This window comes from Charadrius vociferus, unplaced genomic scaffold (genome assembly GCF_000708025.1).
Source record: "Charadrius vociferus isolate BGI_N301 unplaced genomic scaffold, ASM70802v2 scaffold699, whole genome shotgun sequence".
In the NCBI taxonomy this organism is placed as follows: Eukaryota; Metazoa; Chordata; class Aves; order Charadriiformes; family Charadriidae; genus Charadrius; species Charadrius vociferus.
The window spans coordinates 250,170-257,709 of NW_009650207.1; positions in this window are offsets into that span (position 1 = coordinate 250,170).

Here is a 7,540-nt window from a genome sequence, read left to right on the forward strand (position 1 = left end):
TGGGCAAGCTCCTAATTACTCTGAGTCTCTCTTAGTCTTACTAAAAGTTGGATAGGTCATACTAAAACAACGCGATTGCGTTTGCATTAATCTCCATACATAGGTTAATGGTTTTTTTTAAAAAAAACCTGAAAAAAAAGACAGGAAAATTAATTTTCCATTTGTAGCTTTAAATGAAGGGCATTACTGTACGTAGGGTTTGTGTTGCCATTCCCTCCCTTACTTGATGCTACGGCGGGTGTCAGTGGATTCTCTCTTCAGCCCAACGGAACAGGGCTGTCCTGTTGTTGGGATGGAAAATACTTAAAAATTCACATGTGGACACTGCCCTGGATTGGTGTTATGAGAGATAGCATCAAGTGGAAATAAATAAAAACAATAGAAATCAAGCTTTCATGATTATTTGATTCTTATCCCACCCCCTTTATTTAAGTTGCATTCTTCCCCAAAGTAAGTGGTAGCACGGTGTTCCTTGCAGGTGTTGGAACAGAACTTATTGCATTCATTCATCAGTAAGTTGATCTCTCTGTTGCTGTTCGCCGAAGTCAGTATCTCAAAAATACATTCTCAATGTCTACAAAATGCTGTGCTGCTGAAAACGGCAAAATTATATTCTCCCTCCTTTCCGATGAGCTGATCGATAAAGCAGGCATTTCCATAACGCGGTATTTACTGCTCTACAGTTGAAATATAATATTTACAGTTGCAAATATTCTTCACAGCTGGTAGCTGGTTTCTCCATCCTGCTTTTATGATAAGTTTACAGTACATTGCTATCATCAGGCTCGATCCTACATGTTTTTTGGCTGCCTTAGAAAAAAAAAAAGACAACTGCTTTGAAGTCTTGTGTAGTGTTTATGCATTGAGACGTGTGTTTCTTTTGGGTTAAATTCTGAGCGTAACCTTCCTGGTGCACAGCTGCACATAGCGAGTGTGAATACTCCGGGTTTACCAGGCACTGTCTGCGGACTGGTAAGAGCAATCTCCATCAGACATCCCACTGCTCAGCTTAATCATCCCGTACATGTATTTCTTTAACCTCGTGCACTCGAGCCGTTTAGCAGGAGCTCGAACCAAGTGAAAAATGGGAAATAACCAGGAGCTTGTGAGGGAATAAAATTGCTGGAATTTGCAGAAAGATGCGAGAGGTGTGCGTCCGGCTTCGGTGAGCTCCAGGGAGGGCTGGGGACCTTTTAATTTCTTCTGCAGCTCTCAGTCAGGGTGACCAAATATTTCTCTCATTTCTACATATTTTTGTTAGTCCTAGTTAAATCATTTCTAGCGCAAGAATCATTTGAGACACATACATACTTATATGTATATAGAATGTAGATGTTCCCGGCCCTGTCAACTTAACAGCCTTATTAGCATTTTTATATCATCTTTCCAATTAGTATCCCCCTTTTTTTGTGTGTTGATGTACAGCTTGCAAGGAAAAGAGAAAGCTACCTTGGATTAGACGTACATCATGTCATACTCTTTGATGAAAGCACTGATTAGCACGAGTCGTTTGGTGTCGTTCCCCCCCGCGCTTTTCCCCACGAGCTGTCAACTTTCATCAGGAGCAGGAAATGTATGTTTGTAAAGTATAACTGTTATTAGCAGAATTCAAGATACAGGAAGGTTTGTCATTTTGGGTTTTTTTTGTTTTTGATTTTTTTTTACTTCTGGGAGATGTGTTAAAGAAGTGGGGAAGTGTGTGGGCAAGTGTGCTTTTTGGTTTCGATCATACTCATCCCCTGCATTTTCAGTTACGGTGTTGTTCGATGACTTGCGGCAAGTTCTCCTGCCTCCGTGAAAAACAAGTACTTTGTGATAATGGGTTTTTGTTGTTGTTGTTGACTAATACATCGGGTCCTCTGTTAGCAAACCAGTTAAACGGTGAGTCACTCCAGGGAGTAGGAGTGATTGCAGCAGGCAAAAAACAGCGTAGGAAATTCTGGATTAATATAAGCGGAGAAACTATCAATAGAATTGCTGACCGCCGGTTGTTCCCTGAAGTAGAACGATCTGGCTTTGAGGAGGAGAAGTAGATTTATAATAGTATTAGTAGCAAAATCTTAATTTTTTCTATAGAGATCTCCCTTTGGCCTTTACAGAGGAGATGGTGTCACCGTTGCTTTTCATAGATGGGGGGACAACGGACTGCAAGAGGCCAGTGACCGTGGCAGAGCTGGAAACTCCCTGCCAGGTCCTTGCCCACGCGTGTGCATCACTCGGACGTGGCTCTGTGTCGCCTCGGAAAGGCAGGAGAGTTCCCAGTGTGAGATCCTGGCTGGAAGGAACACGGGGCTGCAGGCTGTGAGGGGGGAGCGGCTGCTCGGGTGCCCTGAGCAGCGCTGGGGCTCTCCTGTCCTGCCGCGGACACCCATGTGCCAGTCCTTTCCTTGGGAGGAGCAGGAGTGTGCTTCGCCCCAGACGCTGCTGTCAGAGCCTCAGGAAACACCGAGTAGTTTTGAATGTATTTATTTGGAGTATTTGTGAAAGTCCCAGGCTTTGACTAAATTGGTTTTACTAATTCTGCTAGCTAATAGCAAAAAGTGAGGTTATGCAATGAACATGGTCTTTTTAATGGTAATATAAATGTTTGCTAATTACCATATGGAGATGAAGGTCATATTAATTACAAAACGGTTCTCACAATGCTACCAAGCAACCATCCTTTTAATATTTTTTTTATGGGATTAATTAGAGATAATATGCATTCAGGACTGACAGCTTTTCTTCATAATGTTTTCAAGAAAAGCATGTATGGCTCTATTTGAAAATAATTGACTGCTGTGTGCCCACACATCTGTGCTGGGTGGTGGGATCAAAGTCTTGGCTGCACTTGGGCCAAAAAGGACTATCTAAATAAACAGCTGAAGAAACACCAGCGTCGGAGCAGATTTGGCCTTCTTAAGCATGAATTTAAAATATAGATGAGATCTTGTGCCAAGAGGCTTCTTAAGCATCGAGTATGTTCTCATTAAAGACTGTGGGTTAACTCGTGTTGCTGGCAGTGTACAAACCATCTGCCCAGAGCGGGCAGGGAACAGGACAGGCAGGAGAACCTGCTGCTGCTCCGTCTCGTCACGTACGGGGCTCTCTCTGCCGCTGCGTCACCTGCAGAGCCAGAGCGGGATGCGGAGCTTTTGTCCTGTCCATGGCCATGGCGAGCTCTTCCCTTTGCCCCTTCCTGAGCGGCCTCTGCGCTGGAGATTCAAATCAACGTAAAAACAGGCAAGATGTGCACAGCCAAAACCATCCTCCTGTGCGGGCTCCCGGGGCACTCAGTGTGTGGAAATCTGCACAAATACCCAACACGTAGTCTGGTGAGCACACGGGAGGTGGTTTACAGGGCCGTGCAATGGTATGATTTGGGGCATTGCTGATGACCACGAGTAGACTGTTTCCTCCAGTATGGAGGGGTACGGGATGACTGATTCCAGCGTGGAGCTGTCTGGCACCGGTTTGTACCCGCTAATGGTTTAGCTGATGCTGGTTTAAGTTGCTGTGGGGCATCCCCAGCACTGTGCCGGTGAAGCGGTACACAACATCTCTTCTGCTTTCTCAGGGAGGTGAGGGCTTGTGGCGGTGCAGGACTCTCATACTAAACCTGGGAGAGTGGGAAGCGGTTTCTGCGTGTCGTGAGCAAGTGCCACCTTGGTAAGTGCTGTCCTCCATCCTGCGTGAGGCTCACCATCCTGGGGCAGAGCTGGGACTCTGGGGGACTGCAAAATGGGCAGCTATGACCTGAACCATGGAAGCTAGCCGGCAAAGTGCGGGTTACAATTAAACCTCATCCACTGTGAGCCTCCAAGCTGGTGCTTGCTGAGCTCGCCAGTGTGGGAAGGCTGAGCCGGCCTCGGCGTGCAGGCAGCCTCCAGCCCGCTGCTGACCTCAGGCAAGTCAAAAATTGGAGCAGTGATACACGAACTGAAGATTGGTGATGAGTTTTGGCGTTTGGCATCTTCTGGCATGCATGTGCATGTTATATTTGCTCGCACGGGTGTGCGTTGGTGCCACAGTCTGGGTGAATTGAACCAGTCTTCTGAAAATTGCAGCTCTTGTGCCCAGGCATTCTTTGATTGCCTACAACGTGATCCCTAATGATTCTGACATATATTAATCAGTGTGGGAGTAAAAGGATGGGAAATTTGAAAGTAATAGCTTCTGTTCTGTGTACCATCGTCAGTGGCTGGGCACATAAGCATGGTTTTTCCCCCGCTGCGTGGCTGTGTCGGTTGGACGAGTCATGTCATGGCTGAGCAGCTTCTTTGCCCTCCTTCTGCCCATGCTTTGGAAGATCACACTGAAGATAAAAGTCAAGAGGAAAAATAAGCCCTTGCGTGTGTTTTACCCTATGCCAGGATTTCGGTTTTAGTCCAAAACTCTTTGCTGTTCAGTTTTAGATGTTTAACGTGTCACTCAAGTTGAACGTTGTGATGACAGCGATCAGATTCACTCGAGTACTTTTGGGCTGGCACGGTGCTCTCATTCGGATACGTGTCAGCAGAGGGAATTTAAAAATATGTATATGCTACACTAAACTCAGCTCAGAAGGGTCAGTATCTTAAAACAATTACCATTCCAAAAGGGTGGAAAGGAAGAAGGAATATTAACGTCACTGTTTTCTTGAGGAGTATCTGAAGCACTGAAATGTTTTATACTCAGATGCTCAAAGGTATTTAGGAGCGTAAGCCCAGCTTAGGTGTCCAAGTCCTTACGGTGCAGAAGTCTCTGTAGAGACTGGAGAGCATGGTGAAGGTCACCGGATAAAGACTGGTAACAAGTCAGTGCTAGAAGCTGAGCCCAGAGCACCTTCGTCATAAGTGCCTTAATTGCATGGTATCCTTCACCTTTAGCTTCACTAACATGTAGCCGCCGCCTTTATTTTTGGAGCCTCTTGTTGTTTTTCTCAAGGTCTATATAGTGAATTTAAGCTGGCCGGCCTTAGGCTTCGTTTTCTTTGTCACCCTTCAGAGGTCTCCTAGAAATTGTCCATAAAGTTCGAGGGTCCAGCCCCTTGAAAGTCACCATTAGCCCAAATGCTGCCCTGTTCAGTTCCTCAGTGATTCAGAGGGATGTTTGGGGCTCAATGTGTAAATGTGACAGAGGGTTTTCTTTCAAGTAAGAAGAAAAGAAAAACCGTGAAAATATTTTTGTGAATATTTTTAAAGAGGGCTTGTCTTTTACTTATATGTGGGATCTATCTGAAGGGGTTGTCTTTAAGAAGACGCTCTTTGGATGTTATTTTAGAGGAATCATTTTCTTGATCAGAAAATTACTCTTACTGATCTTTTTGCTAATATAATTTTGTGTTGTTGCTGATGAGCCTGAGGGTGACCTCCAAAGGGAGGATGCCCTGAATGATCTGCACTGAGTGCAGTACCCTGAGCGGCCAGGTCATCGAACAGCTCTGCCGGTAACCAGTCCTGCCAACATACTCCTCTTAGGTATGACATCTGAAGGGTTTTGGGGAAAAATACCCACATGGACATTACACCAGTTCTGTGTTGGCGTGGGACTGTGTCAGCTAATGGTCAAAACTGGAGAAGGCCACAGGCTATTTCTGATTTATTCAGGGTTTGTCTAAATAGAGAAGCTGTTGCCGTACAAGCCAGGGAGTGACATTAAGACACCAGATTTCTCCTGCACTGGCTCTCGGTTTGGACTCTTACCTCTCACTGATTACCTTTTTGCATCTTAGGTTAGTGTGCCTTCTGATCAGGCTGCACTGTTCGAGGACGTGTTCCGCACGAAGTGGCCACGTGAGGGGTGGTTGGCAGTCGTCCTTGTCCCCGGGTGGACAAACTCTTGGCTCGTCAAACTCTCCAGAGGCTGTTTTTGACAACCTGTCATTTGCAAAGCAACAGATGCTTGTGTGGCCTTCGTGGCATCACTCCACCGAGTGCCCGTGGTGTTTGCTTGCCTGGTTCAGACTTTGGGAGCCTTCGTGTCCACCAGAGATGATGTGGCTACGTGGCAGACCAGAGTGGTTGTCCCAAAATGATGACGGTGATGACTGGACCTGCTGCTGTCTGCTAGCTCAGGACTGGTGCAGAGGATAAGGTCCTTTGTGTTGAGCCTTCCAGGTGTATCTCGGAGCTCCCCGGAGAGCAGACGAGGCAAATTCAACCGTGGCGGATGAGATGGTTCATCTTAGTTTCAGGGTGTTTGCTTTTCATCTTTCTGCTGGCTTGAAAAGGCGTCTTTTCCAGCAATCTATAGGCCATACGGTTTACTGGACTGGGGACTAGGAAACACTTTAGCTTAAAAAATATAACTCCTCCAAGGTATAACCAGGTAAGGAACGAGAGGATTGTTAAACCCTTGTTTTCTTTGTGGCAAAGACAAGTTAATGAAAGTCTGGAGCGTGCAATTGAGCTAACAAAGTTTTACAAAGCTGACAGAAAGCGGGTAGCTGGTAGCAGAACGATGTGTGTCTGACAGCTGAGTAACGAACAGAGGATGTGGTGACAGAGGCACAGAGTGAAGTCGGCAAAGGTACGGGCAAAGGCAGTCTGGCAGCAAAAAATAGGCTGGTGAGAACAAAGCGCTGTCTGTCTTGGAAACGAGCGCTCGTCCCTTTTGATCACGGCGAGGAGGGATACGCAGTGAGCAGCGTTTAGACGGAGAGAAGCAAGCGAGGGGGGTGACAGGCTGCAGCCCGGGCGTGCGGGGGCATCGCTGGGGCACCCCGGGCACTGCGCGGCCCCTTCGCCCCTGGCACACTGACCGCTGCCTGGGCCCACGCTCAGCAGCAGCCTTTTGGGGGAAGAGGGCATTTCTCCCTGAAATCAGGACAGAAACCATTTGGGTTTCTCACTGCTTTTAAGGCAGTAATTCAGTCCCGTTTGTGTGGCTGTTAGACAGGGGTTTGCCATGCCTGGGAGATCCCAAGTGATAATTTTAAGGGCTGAAATATGATGTGTGTAATCTGCTCGGCCTCTGCCCTTGCTTTGGTTTCCTTCCAGCCCTGTGGGTGGCCAGGAGGAGATGGAAGCTCTCCAGTGACGCTCCCCAGTAGGTTTTGACCTCAGAAAGGACAGAACAGGAATTGTAATGGGCCCCGGTTTCTTTGCGGTGGGTTGCGAGGGGGGGGCTTTCATGTGACGTCGGGGTAAGAGACTTCGTAGAGCTGACAGTGCCTATAGCCCCGGCAGGGACTGGGCAGCAGAGGACCCTGTCCTGCTTTTTCATCTTCCTCGTGCCATTGCTCTCTCATTTCTCACTAACGCCCCCAAATTACTCATTGTGGACGCGCGGCTCCGACAGGGACATGTCATGTACTACTTGGCAGAGCCAGGCTTACAAGAGAGATATTTAATCTAATAAGGAAAAGGCGGCAATGCCAGTGATAAGATAGCCCTGCCTGTCCGTCTTCCCATTTGAGGGGCAGAAGCTGGAAACAGGAAGAAATTTTGACTGCTGGTTTCATGTCAAGCCATTCCAGCCGGCAGTCGCAAACTATTAGCAGTAGGCTTTATTAGCATTGACTTGTCTTTTTTTTTTTTTTTATTTTTTCAACTTTTTGGCCTGGCCGGCCCTGGCCAAC